This window comes from Notechis scutatus, chromosome 1, assembly GCF_049901735.1.
Source record: "Notechis scutatus isolate UNSWTSFEM ecotype Mainland chromosome 1, rNotScu1.2, whole genome shotgun sequence".
Classification (NCBI taxonomy): Eukaryota; Metazoa; Chordata; class Lepidosauria; order Squamata; family Elapidae; genus Notechis; species Notechis scutatus.
In genome coordinates this window covers 209,413,316-209,435,030 of record NC_142009.1, presented here as the reverse complement: position 1 = coordinate 209,435,030, position 21,715 = coordinate 209,413,316, and the positions used below count along the sequence as shown (strand labels likewise).

The following is a 21,715-nucleotide window of genomic DNA, read 5'->3' as shown; positions in this document are numbered from 1 at the left end:
GCGGGCAAGGCTGATCCATTTTGCAAAATGCTGTTGGAAGAAAAATCCGGTCCGGTTCCAAACCGAGAGAAAGGCGTTGGAAATAAAATGGAGGCTGAATGGGAAGGAGGACTGTGTTTATTGATGAGCAGAACCAACAACAGCATGTGGTTCTGAGACAGCTGCCAAAAAGTGGATGGATCTTTATAGGTTTCTGTGACTTTGAAGTTTGAACTGTTCTTGGGATTGTGTAATGAAGGGGCTTTTGTGTCTCTTGCTATTTCAGTGAAGGTGAATTGACCCTCTTATGTCCTAAAGGTCATGTCCTGTTCTTAATCCTATCACCTGGAGCTGAAAGTGTTTTGTGAATAGATTGGCCCAGTCTTTCTTAATGGACACCACATATTCATCTCTAAAGACTTCAGGCATCTGCTGGAGGCTGTTGGGGCTGCTTTTTGCAGGGAAATATAAGATTCTGCCTCTTTTGATATTCCCAAAAAATTTCATGGGGGGCGGGGAAAGGAAAGAAGAGTGAGTAAATACTTCTTACAACTGCCAAGGCCAGTTAGGTCACTGGAAGCAGACAAACTCAAAACCACAAAATGCAGTAGTTCTAAACAATACCAACAATCTCCGTGGATCCCTTTCAAGAGATCAACCGCAGTTCTCTTGGGCAGGAACCACTTTGCTCTTGGCAGAATGTCCCCACGGCCCTCACCGAGTCAGGAGAGGAGCATCTTTCCCCTCCAGAATCGGCAAGGGCTCCCCACTATGCCCAACCCATCGGAGTCTCCTCAAGTTTTGGGAGCTGTAGTGGCCCAGTGGTTAGAAAGCAGCACTGCAGGCTACTTCTGCGGACTGCCTGCAATTTGGCTGTTCGAATCCCACCAGGCTCAAAGTTGACTCAGCCTTCCATCCTTCTGAGGTCGGTAAAATGAGGACCCAGATCGTTGGGGGCAATAGGCTGACTCTGCAAACCGCTTAGAGAGGGCTGTAAAGCGGTATATAAGTCTAAGTGCTATTGCTGGGAAGGCCGCCATTCCCTGTGGCGTTTGGGAACGTCAAACTCCGGCGTGGTTAGCCGCGGGATAACTCAAGACCCGACCGCCTTAAATGGCGACCGGTCCGCGCAACCCCAGCTGAGGAAAAGCCGTGCCTGGGGTGGGGAACCGGGCTCGGGGCGCCTTTTCCCTCAGCTTCCCACTCGGCCTTCCCGGCCGTGGGTTCATTCACGTTTCTCGCTCCGCGGCTCCACGCGCCCGGGAAAGCCCAGCCTAGCCAGCTGGCTGCTTCTACTTCTCATTCCCGGCGGAGGCGGGGTGGGCGGGCGGGCGGGCGGGGCAGCGGGAGCCACCCAAGCAGCCAATGGCGTGGCGGCGCCGTACAGCAGATGGCGTTCGCCGGCGAGCCCGAGCGAGCCTTCCCCGCCGGAGGAGCTTGACACCTCGCGGGGGTCTGTGGCATCGGCGCCGGGCTATGGGTGGGCTGCTGCCAGACCTTCACCTTCCTCCGCCCGGGGAAGCGCGTCCCCGCCGCTCCCGTCGCCAGACCCAGGCGAGTCCGGTAAGTGCCCGAGCCCGCTTTGCTGCCGTGCAGGAGCCTCTCAACCTTCGCTCCGTTTGGCGCAGGATGCCAACTTGGGATGGGGAACGAGGGAGGGAGAGGGGGTGTCAGTCGAAGGCTCCCGGGCAAAGCCCCCGCTCTTCCTCCCCGTGCTTTTCCCGCCACGCTTTTCCTCCGGAGGTTGCAAAGGGATCGGGGCATGGGAAGCGGGCAGGCAGGATCGGGGATGTCCGCATCTCCAAGGCTGCCTGCCGCCTTACCGGGGAGTAAACCTCCCCCCACTTGAAGTCGGCAGGGACTTACTTCGGAAGAGCCGAGCGCCGGATTCCGCCGAGCGCCTGCAGACAAGCTGCGGAGGGGATTGCGCGTGGTCGATGATCCCCGCTTCCCGATCCGACTTTTCCTTGAAATGGCATTTTCCTTCCCCTTTCCTCTTGTTTTGTCTTAACATTTTTTTTTAAATTAAAAAAAAAAAAGATTAAGCTATCGTTAACTGAAAATCTAGGGTAAGGCGAAACGGTCGAATTTGACCCGATCCAAATTGCTGACATGCCCAAAGGATCTCCGTGGCTTCCCAGAAGAAGTTGTGTTCTTCGCTCCCTTAAAAAAAAAAAAAACAAAAACACACACACACACACACACACACACTCACTCCTTGGAATGGTTGTTAATCTGCATTGCGATTGCTTAATCCTCCGCGCCCCCCCCCCGCCCCCTTATTCCTGCCACCTATACAACCCAGAAGTTTGCAGACGACCGCAGTATGCTAGTTCCTTAGAGAGGAACGTGAGAGCAGGTTGGAGGCATAAACATTGCAAGGAAATGGTGTACCAAAAAAAAAAAAAAATCTGTGGTGGGTGCTCAGATTTCCAAAGTGTCCTGATAGGTTTCAGAAAAGGATGGGGTGCAGCTAGGGGAGATCCTACACTGACTTGGGACTGAGCCCTGCAGAAGCCGGAAAAGTGAGCAAATTATTGTCAGGTAGGAAAGGGAAGAAGGTCTGAGTAAGTAGCACTGGCACCAATGTGGCTTGCTTTAGAGTAAACATACAGTATGTGCCATTCCGTTGGTAGAGAATTTAGAAGGTTTTAATTCACAGCAAGTCCATAGGATGGGGAGGGAGGGCTGGATTTCTCCTTATTAATATGCTCAAGAATAGGTTGTACATGTGACTTTTAAATGAAACTGTATAGTTTAGTAGTATTTCTGGACCACACTATGCCAGTTATCTTAATATAAAAATACAGCTGTCCTGTTTAGGATTAAGCATCTGGCAAGGAAAACAAAAGCATGTACCGGCTGATTCTGTTTTTCTTTTTTTTCCCTCGCTTCAAGTTCTTTCCCTTCTTCTTCCACAGTGTTTTTTTCCAGAGACTATGTCAGTATCATTCCTTTGGAACAGATTCTTTAAAATCAGTGGCGCTATGTTTGTTATTTTTCTTAAAGCTTAGTAGTTTGCTGTTCAGATGGAGCTCAGATTTTATTTTATGGAAAGTAGAGGAAAGAACTAGCCACAGTTCTGGCATTTCTAAATAGATATTAGACACACGCACAATAAGCCGCTAGAGGTATAACCCTCACCTTGTTTATGTGTCAGTTGTTTGTGTTCATAAGTGATGTCTGGTACTGAATATACAACAGAACCTTTATCTTTGTGTATGATTTGGGGAACTCTCCCCCCACTTTTCTTAATGTCTCAGCAGGTGGCAGCACCTAACTTTTTCCAGGGCTTGGAAGCTAAGCAAAGGGTTAGTATTTGGCTAGGAGACCACTATCAAAAAAGCCAGAATATCCAGGGTGAAAGCTAAGCTAGTCTGGGAAGTTAAACAAAATGCAGGTGATGGTAAGTCTCTTCTATGTCTTTGCCAAGGAAACTGCATCTGTGTAGTTACTGAGCTCTACTTGAGAAGGTGTCTTTCTGCCTTTCTTGGTTCAGTCAGTAGTTGAATGTCAAGATGATGAATTTATGTCTGGGGCAGCTGTGTCAAGGATAGTGCAGGTTTGTTGAGTAACTAGAAGGCAGCTAATCTTCAGGGACACTGCTTTTGTGTTCCACACTCTCTGTTAGCAATAGCTGCTTCCAGGTTGCTTCATGAAAGAGAGAAAACTTTTTAGCTTCCTAATAAAATCAAGGTTTTCAAAGCGGAATACTTCTTCTCGGCAGACAGACAAATTAGTCTTTGGAAGAGAAGGGCACATATTTGAGTGGCTTTTTGAAAGTTGCAATGATTGAATACTTATTCAGGTATCACTTTTAGGTTTTTGAAATTGTGCAGATAGTGCTTTGCCTGTCTATTAAAATGAAACCTCTTCTTGCTTTGGAAGTTGTTTCTTACATACTAATACTGGATTACTTTTGGATTTGTCTTCTTTGTTTTAGTCTTCTAAAAAATGAGTGGATTATACTGTTCTTAACGACTTGCTTAATTTATGGTTTGATCAGTAGTTAAAAAGCCATTAATCTGGAAGTCAACTGGATCTTTTTCATGTCCTACTTACCTACTGAGCTTTAAAAAAACCCACCAAGATCAAATGATGAGTGATGCTTTTTCTTTGGTAAAAAGCAATTGACAGGAATGGATTTTCAATTTTTAGTCTCCTTCCCTCCTTTTCCCTAGAATTCTCTACAACTTTTTTTTCAATCTGTTGCTTTCCAGATCTGACATATCACAATTTCCATAAGTTTTGGCCAGCATATCCATTGATTTAGGAATAATGAGATTTGTGTTTAAAGATTCTTGATGGTACCAAGTAAGTGGGAAGAATGTGATGTTGCTTTTACAATAATTGCCTAGAAGATGCAGTGCTTCGAAAACTTGATATGCTCATGGAAAAAATCCTTGCCTCAATGAATTTAATGATTGACAGAACAATTCTGAGCATGTTTATTTTAAAGTCAGCACATTATAATCATTTCCATGAGAGCAGGTTCTAATAGAATTGTTTTTGACACTTTTTGGGGAAAAGCCAATTGAATTCAGTGAAATACAAGGGGTGCTGTGCAAAATTATACATAAGTGTTTAGCTTTGCAGTATAGCAATCTCCAAATTTTATACTTACTTAGTGTAAGTTACCTATCCCATAGCTTAGTTCTATGGATCAAGAAGACTTGCTCTCAAGGAAATGAGTTCAAGATTGCATCTTTATTGGATCTACTAAATAGCAATCACAGGATTGGACTCTATAGCTATAATGTCTTCTCAGCTCTACAAATGCCTCTTTCATAATAATTCCCAGTAATTCATATGGTACTTATTCTTGCCATCTTATCTAGTTTGAGAGTAAGCCCATGTAAACTTGGGACTTCTCTTCTGAGCAGTAAATTTACATTGGAGATGGCTGCTATATTTCAGAGTTCTGTACTTAGTTGTGGGTTTTGATGATACAATGAGACTTCTTTCCATTGCATTACATTTAGGATCAGGGTCAACTGGTGTTACTACCAGTTCGGTGACTATGTTTTGCGCGCATGTGTAAAACAACCTTAGGCTGTGCCGCCTGGACAGCTGAAAAGTGCTGTGTGCAGGTGCGCAGCATTTGAAAAGCCTCTTTTTTCCTGCTTTTTCAACCTCAGCTGTGCTGCACAAAGCAGCTGAGGTTGAAAAAGCAGGAAATAAAGGACAGGTAAGAGCCCAGGTGGGCAGGTGAGCCAAACAGCAGCAAACACAGAACCGGTTCAGTGTCTTCTGAGCTACCGCCTCTATAGAACCGGGCAGAACCAGTAGCATCCCACCCCTGGTCAGGGTATTGATTTTTAAAAATAGGATTTCCTTTCCTGACCTTAATTAAAGTTAAACTTGATGAAAAGAGGGATTCTCTGGGTATGTGTGTGTGTGTGGATAAAACAATTTCTTTAAAGTACTCTGGCAAATCTATTCAGAAAAAACATGTAGATGGAGGCAAAGCCATTAAATTTCACCATTGAAGTGCCGTCCAAGCAATGCAATAGTATTTAAATTAGTGATCGGAAGGATAACAGGATAGCAATCATAGATAGTGGCAAGAAGCAATTACAGACCATGGATATAGGCATCCTTATCATAATAAAATATTTCAATATCAAAAATTCAAATAAGAAGCATAATCCTTCATATACCAGATAACTACAATAGAAAGGAAAGTTAAAAGTTTAATTCTATGTACCTGACCATATTTGCTTGGAAGGCAGTTTTAAATGGAACATTCTTAAGTTTTTATATATATTTTTACAAATGAGTGTGATTGTACTGAACTACTCTTCCCCTGGATGTTCTCAAATGCAGTGACCACGTTGGCTGCAGAGGATGGCAGAATTACAACTGTATGAACCTTGTCGTAGAGGAAGAAACTGCTTCTCTCTATAGCTGAGCACTAATGTTTCTTCTGTGATAATAACCTTCAATCTCATTTTTTTAAACCATCAAGTGGTCCTCCTTCCCATCTAGTCCACCCTTCCAAATCCTTTGTGTTCTCATTACTTTTGGTTTTCTCTTGTTTTACGCAGGAATGCTTTGATGTCATTTCCTATTTTATAGTAAACGTGGATAGAAAGGTCAAGAGTTGCTTCCCTTCTGGTTTTGAAGGCTGCCTCTCCCACCTAATAAGGATAAGAGGGCTTAACCTTGTCACCTGCTCATAAAACAGGAAGTGTCATTTTCAAAAGGGCTGAATCTGGCAAGGAGTACCCACAGTTCTTGCTTCCAAGGAAGCCTTTTAGAAATCCAGGAGAGCTGCCCAGGGCTGCCAAATGAGCTGTCAATCATTGTTAACGTGGTGAGACAGGGAGAAAAATGACTGGAGTTTAAGCTCTGAAGCTTAGACTTATCTAAAGGCTTTGACTTCTTTGCACCACAGAGGACAAATTATCTGTACATGGCTTCATTTTTGTCTGCAGTAAAGTCTGACTTAGCCAAGTCCTATCCAACAGCTTTCTGCTGATTAAGCCTATCCACTAATAATGGGTTTAGTGTCTGAAGCATCAAGATTTATTGTCAAGCTCTGTTGTGAGCTTAGACACATTGGATCCAGTAATGTAGATGGCTCAATTATTAGGGGAATGTGTGCTTCAATCCCTATGTATCTGCTGAAAAGTAAAAGAGATACCCTGTGGTAAGATGGGTGGCCAGTAAACTTTACAAACTTTACATGAATAAATAAAAAATAAAAACAATTTTTTTTTGACTGAAGTTAGGCTTATTCTGAGGGATGTGTGTGTAGGCCTGAAGCCAAAGCGGACCATTGGAACTTGCTATAGGAATACAAGTGGTTCTCAGTGAATGATGCTAATTGTGACTGGATATTCTGCTTTTAGGCAATGATGACAATCCTGACTGCTGTCATAAAGTGAGGAACGCATGGGTCATTAAGCGAGGACCTTAGATGACCCTCATTTTTGGCTAGTTTTCTTGTGGACTTCGATTGGCGGCAAAGAAGAAGATTGCAAATTGCAATGGTGTCATCACAGCTAAAAGTATGAGGTCTGGTCACAACTACCGTTTGTTCAGCGTTGTTGTAGGTTTGAATGGTTTCTGAACAAGTGGTCCTTAAATGAGGACACTTGTAAGCAAGTTCAAGACACCGCGGCTGCTACTCTGTTTGGAAAACATATCATCTCTCTCCTTGAGGAAAAGCTCTGAGAACTGCTCACAATCCATAAAGTATAACTTGATTATGACAGATAAAGAGGTTTTAATACTGTGATATTGTTATTGTGCTATATTTGACCGTTCCATAGATAAATATGATGAAAATGTGAGGTTTAATTCAGTGGGGGAAACCCATGATGTGTGTATCCACGCAATTTGGTTTCCATTTTGGATATTTTATGAAATAGCCTTTTCTGAATTTCAGTCTACACCTACAATTGATGTTGCTAAATTTAACAAGCATGCCTGGATAAACAGAGATGTGCTGATCTGAATAGAAGCCCCCAATGCATTCAGACATTAGGCTAACACTGCTGATTGGATGATTAAAACCCAATTGAAGTTGATAGGATTGAAGGGGCTTAACTGTGCATAGAACTGTAACCTCCATTTGTATTTTTTGGCACGCCATTTTAGTACTCTTTTTTTTCCCCTAGTGCTGTACCTGGAAGACTAGACAGATGCTAGCTGCTGTGCTCCATATGTTTGCATTATGGTAGGCTGCTGACTTGTGCCCTGGAGTCATGTTCCCTCCTCCTTCATTACGTTTGGATCAGGAAGAGCATTCAAACAAGTTTGATGTGCTGTAGCTGTTGCTTGCAAGATGCTGTTTGCCTGTATTTTTTTCCCCTTTACAGTTCTGGCTATGGACTTGATTCTTTTTCTGATCTGTTTTTTTTAAAAAAAATTAGATAATCTGAGGAAATCTTTTCTATAGCGTCAACTGCTCTACACACACACACACACACACACACACACACACACACAAGAGCTGCGTGCTACTTTATGAAATATTTTTGTGATGTTCAGTCTTTTCTTAGACTCACATTGTTGTTTTGTTAGATTACTGAGGCTTACAATAGGAGTCAGAAACCGATTTCTTGACCCCCTTCAGGAATTCAGTGACTACACAGCCCTTTTTCTCTTGGGAGACTCCCAAGCTATAACATCCTTTAACAATTCTCCAAATCCACACAGAACTTTAAAGCGCTATGTTCTAATCATGTCATAATCTCAATAGTCAATGAAATAAATACTGATAGTTTGTACTGGGAGCCTAACCACATTCTAAGCTACTGTTTGCTTTAAGTGCAGTATATGAAGTAAATAAGGATTCATACTGCAGGCTAAATTGAACTAAGCAAAACATATTATGAGATTAGCACAGTGTGTGAACCCAGTCATTACCACTTGTGATGGCAAATGAATATCCATGCCAGAGGTTCAATAGCAGCTGGCTTGATGGCAGTATCTGTTCTCTGATGAGTCAACCAGGGTGGTGGAGGGATCTGTCTAACCCCACTTTGCCTTCAGCTGCCCCTCTTTCTGAAAAAGGAAAAAAATGGACAAATAATCCTGCCCTGCTGTATTTTAAATATAGCCGGATCATTCTCCAGCCTGGAAAATTTCTTCTTACCCTTTGAGGAAGAGGAGAGATCAGTCCACATATGACCTTAATTATCAACAGGAAATAATAGTGTGATAAATATTTACTTGCATTAATTGTTGCAGTTGTGAAATACACACACACACACACACACACACACACACACAGTGTTTATCACAGTGCTTTCTATAGGTCCTGTTTTCCCGCTTCTCTTTCCGTTTTCACTTTCATAATTATCATATTCACTCTTATTCAGATATAAGACTACTAAAAGAAATAGATAAAAGGGCAATATAATCACAGTCACAAAACTATAAAGTTCTTACAAATGGAATCAAAGCCAAATGGGTGAAATATTTTTTATGTACAATACTTGAAAACACTTTGTAAGGGGCAGATGGTCTGAGAAGTGAATAGGAAACATTCGCAAAAGTTTCCTTGTTCATATATAGATTAATTGATAACACAATTAATCATCCCAGGAGATGATTTTAAGAATCGGGTTATGAAATGTTCTTGGATATTTTTGTTGTTGTTGTTTAACTCTCCCTGGATATAGTTGTCATCTGGTTTTAAAAGCAGATGACTTTTTAAATGGATTAGTTCAGTGGTGTCAACATAATCTTGTATTGCTTTTTAATTTATATATGAGTTATGGTATCAGTACAGGCAGCAGTGCGATTCAATCAGTGTATCAGTCGGTTCGGTGAGTGTGCTTTGTGCGCGCACTCTGCCTTTAAAAAAGCCCATTTTCAACTCTAATACTTATCTTCTACTGTAGCCCCTGGGACTAGAACAGCTGAGGCATGGCAAACCGCTCTGCCGCGCAAATCAGCTGGGCTAAAAAAATCAGGAAATAAAGCACAGGAATGAACAGGTGGGGCCAAATGCTCACCAGAACTACCGGTTCTGAATCCCACCACTGGGTACAGGGAGTCCTCGATATACAACCATTTTCTTAGTGACCGTTTGAAGTTACAGCAACACTGAAAGTGACTTATGACCAGTGGTGGGATTCAATTTTTTTAAAACTACCAGTTCTGTGGGCGTGGCTTGGTGGGCGTGGCTTGGTGGGCGTGGCAGGGGACCGGATACTGTGAAATCTCAATTTTTGCTGGTTCTCTGAACTACTCAAAATTTCTGCTACCAGTTCTCCAGAACTGGTCAGAGCCTGCTGAATACCACCTCTGCTTATGACCATTTTTCACACTTATGACCATTGCAGCATCCCCATGGTCATGTGATCAAAATTCAGACGCTTGCAAGTGTATTTATGACCGTTGCGGTGTCGCAGGGTCATATGAATCATCTTTTGTATGACCTCCTGACCAGCAGTGTCAATGGGGAAGCCAGATTCATTTCACAACCATGTTACTAAGTTAACAATTGCAGTGATTCATTTAACAACTGTGACTAGAATAGAATAGAATAGAATAGAATAGAATAGAATAGAATAGAATAGAATACTTTATTGGCCAAGTGTGATTGGACACACAAGGAATTTGTCTTGGTGCAAATGTTCTCAGTGTACATAAAAGAAAAGATACATTCGTCAAGAGTCAAGAACCATCAGGTACAACACTTAAATGATAGTCATAGCTCATAAAATGGGGCAAAAAATTCACTTAACAGTTTTCCTTAGCAATGGAAATTTGGGGCTCAGTTATGGCTGTAAGTTGAGGATTCCCTGCACCTAATTTTGGGGATACCTACTTTGAGATGGATGTTTCTGTCTTGTGCTGAATTAGTGGTTCAGGGTTCTCCCTCCAAGAGAAGCTGTTTTCTGGATGGGGCTCTTCATTGTTGTTGTCCTTTAAGAGGTCACTGAAGACAATTTTGTGGGGATTGAATTGCTCCCACATTGGATATATTTTATGGATGTGGATGTTGGTTTATTTTTCTTTAATTGGTTAGGGTTTAGGGTTAATTGGTTGCTTTATTTGGAACTGCATTTTAATGTATAAATCTCTTACTCCTGATTAAATCTTATCTTTAAATGGTTTTATAGAATTTTATTGCAAAGTTATGGTTTATACTTGACTTAAGTTGTTTCAGTAGGGAGATATATAAATGCTTGGATAAATATAGTGCCAAATAATGCTTATTGAAGATAGATTGGATAGGTTTAAGACAGCAGATAAGGACATATTCAGTGCCTGGTATAAATCCAGCTGGTAAATTATGTTTAGTATTAAGACAAGCATTAGACCGGCACTAATCTATATTGGACTTGTCTTATTGAGATACAAACTTAGCTTGCACAATGCTCTACTGTGAATTACTGCATCATCCAAAATAGACCATGATTCAAGACTATGATTTAAGGACTCCTTTTTGCCCCCTGCCTATAAACCTGGATGTTGACTCGGTTTCTTTAATTATGGTCTAGCATGTCATCTGAGCGTATACAAAATGGCTGGCTTATTCTTAAGAAGCCTTTAGGGAAGGGGTGTCAAATTGGATTTCTTCGAGGGCCGGGTCAGCATTGTAGTTGTCATCTGTGGGCTGGCTGGGGAGGGAAGATGGGACGGACCGCAGATAGGACGGACGCCTCCTGTAGCACCCTGCCGGCCAAAACGGGGCATGGGCGATGCACGTGGTCCCCCCGCACCCAATTTTTGCTAGCAGGTGCTGCAGGAGGCCGTCTAAGCTGAAAACAGGGTGCAGGAGCCTACGTGCAACCCCCCCACGCCCCATTTTTGCTAGCAGAGGCACCACGGGCTGGTCCTTTGCTATATCCTTTGCTGGATTTGGCCCTCCTGAGTTTAACACCCCTGCTTTAGGGAATAAGACATTAGAGACCATAACATGTTGTTACTCTTGAAGAGCACCTCTGCTACTTCCAAGCTTTTTTGCTGTGGACATGTAGCATGGTCCTTTCTAAAAATAAAAAGTCTATAAAGTTCCTTAACTCTCAGGGGGCAATATATGTCTTAATCTTTAAATCAATTTCCCAGCCTCTATAAATGTGATTGGGATACCACCTGTAGAAGGAAGGGATACACTGAGCTCTTATAGTTGTTTCACATGTTGTCTTTGACATAGATTATCTCTTAATCTCTTGCTCCTGGTTAACAGTGGGATATCCTCTTGGATGTACACAAGTTAGTCTGAATGTCTTAATGGAGGAAGTAATCATATGAATTTTAGGAACATAGGCAGATTGCAGACATGGCCTGTGCACTCTTGCTATCATATTAAAGAGTCTTTCCGTGTAAAAATGGTTTGAATTATTCTTCAGATACAGTCACATTCATGCCTAATTCATTTCATATATACTGTAGTTTTATCATAAGGCACAATGATACATTGTACGTATTATTTGGGTATTGTGATATTTATGCATTGTTAATTAGAGACTATGAGCACTATGATGTTAATAATGTAAACCTTTAAAGATAAGGAAGAAAACAAAATTTATAACGAGATAATTTTTATTTCCCATTTCTAAAAAGGAGGAAGCCAAAATATAGATTTTGAGTAGAGCCAAAGCAGAGAGACAGCTTGGTGCAATGGTTAAGGCATCGTGCTAGAAACCCAGAGACCATCAGTTCTATTCTGTTGCCTTTAGGCAGAAAGCTAGCGGGTTGACCTTGGGCTGGTCACTCTCTCTCTCAGCCTTAGGAAGCAAGCAATGGCAAACCATATCTAAAAGTCTTGCAAAGCAAATTGTGGTTACAAGCCCAGTCACCAGGTGTCCACACTGATTCAGTGGTATACACATACAAACATACATGCACTTATGCATTCACACACAGGGTAAAAGTGAATGGGAAAACATTGGGAAGGCAATGGCTGCTGTGGAATGGAAGAAAGATTTGACATACACAATGTTAAATATTTTCATGCCCTTCTAAGTTCTGCATAGAAGGTCTCCATTCATTGTGGGTTTGTACAGATTAGAATTGTGGACGTGGAAGCCACCTGGGCTGATTTGCACTTGGAAGTAGTTGCAGTATGAAGCAGCTGCGAAAGATGAAAAATGAAGATAGCAGAAACGGAATTAATAGAGAGTTAGGATCCGACTGAACACGGATTTAGATCTGCTTTATAAAAACCTTTTAATTGGAATGGATGAGAGATCCAAATTCCCTTTTTGACTGTGGCTATGGAAGCTTTTGCTTCTTTATGAAGTGCACTGGGTCCTTTTCATCAAGCTATAATCTTTTCTTTCTCCATTCCTAAAATAACACAGCAATATTTGGTGGGGTAAATAAAACCAACAATGCCAGCAATATTTGGGGGGGTGGGATAAAAAAGTGGAAGGAAAATGCAGCGCTTTCGAGAGGCTGCAACTACTCTCCAGTGGCTGCTTTATATGTTGCTTTGGGAAAGCTATGGATCTTGAGAAGCACAGGGGAGGTTTTGAAAGGGGCTCTGCCAGTTCAGTCAATTGCAGATTCTTCCCTGAAATGCTTGCAAACCGCCACTTCTGAGCCTCCCGGGAATGGATTTATCTGATAACTAGAATGGACGTGATCAATGTTCATTTTTAAATAAGAATGTGTATGTTTTCTGCCTGTTTTTGCTCAACTTGCAGTATGAAAAGAATAGTTCCCTTGAGAAAGGTAGTTTAATGCTAGAAATATAGACTAAGGGAATAATTTCAAAATAGCATTTTAAAAAAACCTAAGTAAATGATAAGTAAATCGTTAAAAGGAAGAAAAAAAAACATGAGGATAAACACCCATACGAAGGTACTCATTTTAGGCCAAGGTGAAACAGGAAGGATGTGTTCTAATTTTGTAAATGCAGATCTCAGAGTCACCCTTTTCAAATATTTGATCCGAAATGCATTATTTGTATAATGGATTATACATATAGGGATGGATTCAAAGGCAAAATGGTTCTTTGGGCCACACCTGAGCCGGCATGCTGCATCTGTTTGCAACACTTAAGCCAAACTCACTTTTTGGGAGATCACAGTGCAATAGCTGAAGGCAGCCACTTGAACCTGGGAAGAGGTCCAGAGACTTCCAGGAGATGCTGTCCCACCTGGTGCCCAGCACACTGTTTTGCCCTTGAATCTAAATTACTGCCCAAGTTTATATAGTCAGTCCTCAACTTATGAAAGGTCGCTTAGCAATCATTTAGAGCTCTGATGGACCTATCTGGGGGTACTTATAATGCAGATTTGAAGTTGTCATGGTTGCTTCCCCATAGTCACGTGACTGCACTTCAGTCTGACGTTTGCAGCCCCCTGTGGTCATGTGACTGCATTTTATGATGATTTTGCATTTGCTTCCAATTTTCAGCAAAACTGCATCCTTAGTTGGTTCGCTTAACAACTGTGGACTTCAGTTAAGGACTATGGATTTACGTAATTGCTGCTGCAGAAGTCGTAAAAAAACTTATGACCATCATGCATTATGCCTATGATGGTGGGCAAGCTCCTTTATGGTCTTAATTCAAGGACTACTTGTACTCTAGTCTTAAAGTCCTTATGGCAGGTCTTTTCACTTTTATTTGCCATTCTAGTTAGTTGCAGGAAAAGCTACTTGCACTGTTGTTTTTATTCTGCAAATTATCTACAGCATGGTTGTGCAACCTTTTGGCTTTCCTGGGCCATACTGAGCGAAGAGGAATTGTCTTGGGCTGCATATAAAATATAACATAGTTTCATAATATAAAATCTCATAATAATGTTAAAAGTCTACCATCTTGTGGGGCCACATTACTAGCTATCCAGGGCTGTGTTTGGACATGCCTGATCTACAATATCACCTTTTGTTCCGAAATAAAGTTTTCAATGTGGTTAATATCCTTAAATTATAGCATCCAATTTTCACATGGTTCTCTTATCTTAGTATATACTGTGAATGGTATGCATGCAGTTTGAGTTTTTCTTCTTGCTTAATTCCAAACTGAGGAATTCACCATTATTAACAATTAATTGTGTGGAAGGCAAGGGCAAGGAGGAGCAACTGAAAATGAAATGGTACATGAGACACATCGCAGGTGGTATGGCAGCCTGTCATATTCCTCTTTAAGCGATGCGATAGCATGCATCATGTTGCTTTTTAAAGAAACCGGGTCTGTGGCCTAATCAATGCTCTGGAATCTCTTTTATTGCAATGGCAGAGATTACATAGGAGCAAATTTGAGATGCAATGTGTAATAAAGCTTATTTGGCCAAGGTACCTAAATTTCAGGTCCTTGCCATTTATAGTTTCATTTCTGCAAATAAATATTGGAGCCTAAATGTATTTCCCCAAAGGGTGCTACACGTTCAATTGTTAGATTTCTTTTTTGTCTCAGTGCATACCACATGTTGAGATCATAGCCTTAAACAGAAACTGATCCAGGAAAGCTCTTAGACCAAAGTTTGTTTTTTTATCATCTGGAAGAGAATGGGCCAAGAATGGAACACAGCATTAAAATATATATTGATTTTTGCCTCTTGGGATGCTTGTTGATCCCTGATAATGACGTGTTAGAAAACTTTGGAAAAAGAAATCCATGGGGTGTTTTATATATGGGTATATGTGTAAGATATATGTATATAGCATAGGAATAGCAATAGCACTTAGACTTATACATGGCTTCACCATGCTTTACAGTGCTCTCTAAGCGATTTACAGAGTCAGCATATTGCTCCCAACAATTGGGGTCCTCGTTTTACCCACCTCGGAATGATGGAAGGCTGAGTTGACCTTGAGCTGGTGAGAATCGAACTGCCAAATTGCAGGCAGCCAGCAGTCAGCAGAAGTAGCCTGCATATTGTACACCAACCACTACTCCATCATGGCTCAATAGCACTTATATACCTCTTACATACCCTTACATCAAGCAGGTTCTCATTTTACTGACTTCGGAAGGATGGAAGGCTGAGTCAATCTCGAGACCCATTAAAATCAAACTCCAGACTGTAGGCAGAGTTATCCAGCAATACTACATTCTAATCACTGCGCCACTACGGCTCCAAAGATATATGTGTATGTGTGTACATACAGGACCCACACATATAACCCAACATAAAAAAGCAGATGTCTTCTGATGTCGCTCCTTCCTTTGATTTGGGGACTTTTTGACAATACCTACCAGCTAATATTGTATATCTAAGCAGCATTAAGATTGGCTTACTTTGGATGGGAGGTCACCACGAAACTCCAAGGCTGTAGATAGACTGGAAACGAATACTGGGAGAAGAATATAGGTAGTAGTTCGTTTAATGACCATTTTGAGTTATGATGGCCTCAGATAGGGTGATCATGGGGGGGGGGAAGTAACATTTCACAATGGGTCAAAGTGCTTTGCCCTCTCTGTAAAACCCTTCCAGCCATCATAAAATGTTGTGCCCCGACCAGTCACATGACTGCATTTTGGGCACTTGCCAACTGGTTGCAGTCACAAACGGGTGCTTTTTTGGCAGAATCTGGGAAAAACACCTGAAACTGGCAAAAAAGTCAGTTATGGGACTGTGATTTGTGTCTTTTTTGCTAGTTACAGGTGTTTTTCCCAGATTCTGCCAAAAAAAGTACCCATTTGGGAGAATGGGTTTGGACTTATGACTGCATGATTCACTTAACAACCACAGTAAAAGGGTTTTAAGATTGGATCTGGTCATGTGGGTCTCTCAACCTATGACCGTCACAACTTACGACCAAGATTCTAGTCCCAATTGTGGTTCTAGGTTGAGCACTAGCTATGAAGCATTATTTGTGTATTGTTGGTTAAAAGTTACATGGACATGCCAAGAGCAGCGAAAACATTTTATCTTGAGATGCACTGTGTAAAGCCAAAATTTGTTTATGTGCAAATTGTTATTTCTGTTATTATGTGGAAGATCTCAGGAAAAGGTAGATCTGCATAGTTGCAGGGTTTCACTTGAAATGCTTAATTTTTCTTCTTCTTTGAGGAAGCTATCCAAGTTTCGCTACTTCATTATCGCTCCACATAGTTTGTATGTATTTATGTCAAGGCCAATTGTTTTATTATGCCCTACCTACCTTCTTTTTATGCTAAAATGCAAAGTGGCACTGACATTTAAGAAACTAGAGTGACTGACGTTATTAACAATCTTAGCCCCCTTACAGACGAGATGCTTCAGAAGCCATAAATACAAGGGCAACGGAAGATACCAAAAACAACATAAATGATCTGTACAAGAATGAAAAAAATAAATAAACATTTTTAATAAAACCCAACCATGTTGCGCAACATGCGGTCTAATTAGGGCTCAAGAATTACAGTTCAGTAGGATTTCTCACATATCTTGTATAGCTTGTGTATTAACTGGGAAAGAAAGAAAATGGGTAAAATTCAATCTTTTCCTCCATTTTATTGGTCAGAAACAGAAAACTGTTCTTGGTACAGGGTAACCCTCTGCTCTGTTTTTTTTTGCTTTCTGGATACGAAAGCAGTGGCAGGCAGTAAAATGGAACAGTGTGCACAGGTCCACTGGTTCGTGGCTCGACTGTTCCACTTGCTGCCTGCTTTTATTTTATTTTATATTTTTGGTGTGGGGGTTATGCTCTTTTAGCTTTTTTGCTTGTGCTGAAGTTTGGTTTAAAGAAGTGCAGCAGGTAAAAAGTAGCACTTGCTGGCCAGGAGATGGAGATCATCTGTATGTTATCTCTGTCCCCCTTGTCACGGGTTCTTTTAAGTACACCCAGCTCAGTTCTCTCAAAACACAAAAAACCCAATACAGGTCTCTAGACAACACACACACACACACACACACACACACACAACTTCATAGGCTATTACTCATTACTCAGCGCTACTCCATTCTTCCTCATGAATTCTTCCTCATTGCGATTCTATCACTACAGGTAATTACAATCATTTGTTTGGTGATCAGAGTTATAACAGCACTGAAAAAAGTGACTGGTTTTCACGCTTACAACTGTTGAAGCCTTCTCCTGACCACATGATCAGAATTTGGGCATTTGGCAGCTGGCATGTACAGTTTTTACGCCAGTTGCATTGTTCTGAGATCATGTCATCACCATTTGTAATTTTCGCAGCTGGCTTCCAACAAAAAAAAAAAATTAATGGGAAAGCCAGATTCACTTAATAAGCACATGATTCACTTAGTGATTCACTTAACAGCAGAGGCAAAAGTATCATAAAATGGGGTACATTTAACAACTGTCTTGCTTAGCAACATAAATTTTCAGCTCTATTCTGATCATAAGTCAAGGAGTACCTGTACTCCTTGGGAGAACTGCTAGATAATTTTTCCCTTTCTATAGTAGATGCTTTAAATGGCTTCAGGCTGTTTTGCAAATACACACCTTCTTCACTACACCTCTGTATAAAAGCACAGCTTTTATAGTCAGGATTGCCCTGCTGGCTGGGGAGAGGGCTTAAAGAGACAGGAGCACAGGGAAGGATTAACAGGGCACTAAGGACAATCAGTCACACACCCCTAAGGTGGGCATACGGAGCATTCTGGCCTTTTGTTCTTTGTATGCTTTTTGAGCATGATGTTCTGCAAGTTAATATTAAGCTATAGCTACATATTAGTAATCAAACAATTCATGCCTGTTCTATAACACAAACAGAGGATTCTAATGGGGGGAAAAAACTGACAGGGCTATTGGGTACAGTTTAAGAAGGTGAATTGGGATTAGGGAAGGATGGAGTTCATTTTCAGAATGGCAATTGACCAGGTTAGGCTGGTCTTACAACCAACTGTCCAGAGTTGAGACTGTGGAGAGAAAAATGAGGACATAACCTTGTGCAAACCTTGGCTTCTGAGAGGAAAAGCAAAATGTAACTGTAATAATAACAAAATAAAGCATGCTGTTTAAATCTGCTTTTCCCAAGTTCATCAACCATAACATGTTGAAGAGATGGTTTCAGAAGAATCAGTTCTTGGCTTCATTACTTAGTGTCTCTGATACAATTTCATGTGGTATTGCACCAGGAGAAATGCTATTCTGCAATGCTCTATCATTTCTGGGTTTTATTCTGTTTTACACAATGTCAGTGTAGCGTCCTCTTGTTTTTCTTGTAGATTAATGATATTTTATAGGAAAAGGCAGTTTAGTGAAGCTACTGTAGATATTTTAGTTGGGAATCAAACATTGGGTTATCAGTAATGTGGATAATGTATACCAAGAATGTGAGCTTGGACTATAACGCTCATTATTAGCTTCGAAAGATTGTGTTGGATCCTTAGCTTGCTAATCTAGCAAAAAACAACAGAGTAGGCCAATGGTTGCTCACCTTTTTGGGCTCCTGTGCCAAAAATTGTGTGCACGCTTGCACGCTCGTACTCGTGTGCCAGCACCCAGAAGGCAATGCGCGCCCCCTATCCCCCCTACGTATCAGCGCGTAATCTCCACCCCCGCTGCCCCTTTACCTGCACTGCACCTCACAGCTGATTTTCGGCCGGTTTGAGGCCTTTTTCGGCCTCCCAAAGGCTGGAGGGAGGCTTCTGTTGGCTTCTGCAGGCTTTGCAGGCCGAAAACTAGCCCCGTTTCATCACTTCCGGTATTTTTGGAAAAACAGGCTTCTGCAGGCCTGCAGAAGCCTGCAGAAGCCTTTCTCAAGCCTTTGGGAGGCCGAAAAAGGCCTCAAACTGACCGAAAATCAGCTGTGAGACGTGTGCATGCCCAGTGAAGTAAGTTTCCCTGTAGCTCACGTGCTGGCACAAATGGCTTTTTGTGCCACCTGTGGCACGCATGCCATAGGTTTGCCATAACGGGAGTAGGCTAATAGTTATTCTCTTGCTTGATCCTTGGAATCAGTTTAGTGGTCGGCTTTCTTGTGCAGCCAGGTTTCGTGGTTAGAGCAACCTTAAGGAAAGGTCTTTTGTGGAAAGTACTACAGTATCTGGTCTACATGGAGTCAAAGGCAGCCTTTTCCAACATCCCCATTTTAGAAGTGTTGAATTGGATCTTCTGGCAATCACAACTTGTGTGGAGAGGAGTTACAGCAGGGGTATCAAACTCGTGTCGTCACGGCAGTGTCACATGACATATTGGAACTTTTTTCCTCTTTGCTAAACCAGGCATGGGAGTGGCTACCACGTGACGCATCCTGCCCATGGGCCGCGAGTTTGACAGCCCTGAGTTATAGCCATAAAACTTCTGGATGGTGCCAACCTGGGGGAGATTGATCAAATAGATTCCAAAGTTATTTATGATTTTTGAAGCAACTTCTGTAGCAATAGTTGGAAAGGAGGAGTAAAAACATATTATTGAAAAGTTCTGAGGAATTCTTTGAAATAAAAGCACTTTTTCTGTTCTTTCTAACCAATAAATGATTATTGGTTGGTAGTGCTGTCTTCTGGAAAATGTTGGCTCCACCGGTCTGACCAGGGGACTCTTCAGTGGCTTCCACCCTTATTAAATTCTCCACTTGGGATTGTGCTATTTTATTGTTTACCTTTGGTTAAAGAGGAGCCCCCAGGGATGTAATTAACATGTACAAGTTTAATACAATATATATCCCTCTTAAAACAACTAGACACACGCACCCTGAAAACAAAGCAAAAAAGAAAGAAAAGAAAAGAAAACTAGCCAAATGAATAAAATGACAAACACATCTTTAAATTCAGTGTTGCAATCTTGTGCACTTGGGAGTAACCCAGCTTTGATTTTGTGTTACACAGGGGTAGGACTGCACCATATTTCTAAGATGCCTTTGAGTGTTTTCTACTATATTTCATTCCATATGGTTTACATTTGAGAGAATGCATAGGATTATTGGGAGTTTAGAAGTGTAATAATAGCAGTGCTAGATTTCTCATCATGCCGTCAATTTTCTGTTTTGTAATTTCAGCCAGGAGAAAATATTTTCATCCTGAAATTGTATTTCCAATAAAGCATTAAAGGTCTTATCCTGGAGAAGAAACACTGGTGATTGCCTCCACTTTAAACCCAGAAATTGTGTTAAGTATTTGATTATTTTGGAATGGCTTCTACCCAAGGTAAACACTCTAATTGCAGCTGCTGGCCTTTATTTATGATCAGCTAGGTTGTGTGCTCTCTTGACAATTGCTATGCCAATTGTTCACCTGTGAATAATAAGCAAATCCAAGTCATTCTGCCTTATCAAATGTAATTGATGGTGTGGAAGCTGTTCACATGTCCTGATTTGGTATATAATTAATATATGAGGAAGGAGAAAGATGATTATGGTAGATCTTCTATAGCTGCTCTTCTGGTTTTAGGCCTTTTGCCCTGATAATCTTTCATATCTAATTGTGCTTTATTTATTTATTTTATTTTTATTTTATTTGGTTTATCAATTGCTTACAAGATAATAGGTATAAGTAAAAACATAGTTGTGAATACATGGATACATATGAGGAAAATAAAAGATAAAAGAAAAAGAAAAACTGTTAAACCCTATTCTTGGGATCTGTTTATATAGAACACCCAAATAATTTCCCTTGTAGACCACTGAAGATACAATTGCATCTGGCCTCATCACAATGTCATAACTGAAGAAGACATTTTAGATATCCTTGAGTGTCTGTTATTTTCCTTAGATAATCTTCACTTTCTTGGGATTTGAGTTGTTGACAGACTGCTGGAAATTATGTTATATTCCCATGATCCATGACAATTACTTTCTCATCTAACTTTGACAGTGAGGGATTTGCTTTGTCTATATACGGCAGTTGAAAAGATGAAACCTAACCCCTTATTTTGGTTTTCTACTGAATTCATTGTCCTCTGTGCTCCCTGTTTGTATACAGTGCTTATAATCTCTGCTTCCCCGCCCCAAATAAGACAGCAAAACTTTGCCCTTGCCTGACTGTTCTTCCACTTGCAAAACTGATTTGATTCTTCAGTATTAAGTTGACAGTGATGGTTAACATGGCATAGCTGGTAATTCCAGGTTGGAGAAGGCTGACGATATTGGCATGCATATAAATTTGCAAGGGATGCATTAGCTGTTTTGTGTGTTGCTTCAGGACAGCAAAGGATGGTGTTCATCCTGCAATCATTTTAGTAAATGGAAGCCTATGCTAGCTAGAGATTGGTTTAATTTTCAGAATTATAGCCATCATAACTTTCTCCAGAGCCAAGACTTCCTTGATCAGATTCATATATAAAATCATGAGTTGAGCTGTCAGGTTGCTGTGAATCATAGCAGTTTTGCCAAAGGATATGTTAAATAAAAAAATTACCTTATTATTATATCACAGCTGGCTTGATCAAGAAATGTTGATGACCTGAAATCTTTCTACTCCTTCAC

General features: G+C 41.1%; 1 protein-coding gene across 1 annotated transcript in view; it reads left to right on the top strand.

Moving 5' to 3' along the window:
* The first annotated feature begins 1,394 nt into the window (after positions 1-1,394).
* Positions 1,395-21,715, top strand: part of THSD7B (thrombospondin type 1 domain containing 7B) — a 545,795-nt gene continuing 525,474 nt past the window's right edge. Inside the window, exon 1 of the mRNA XM_087950095.1 lies at positions 1,395-1,542. The gene's annotated coding sequence lies outside the window, so the exon portion shown is untranslated. The remainder of the gene's footprint in view (positions 1,543-21,715) is intronic.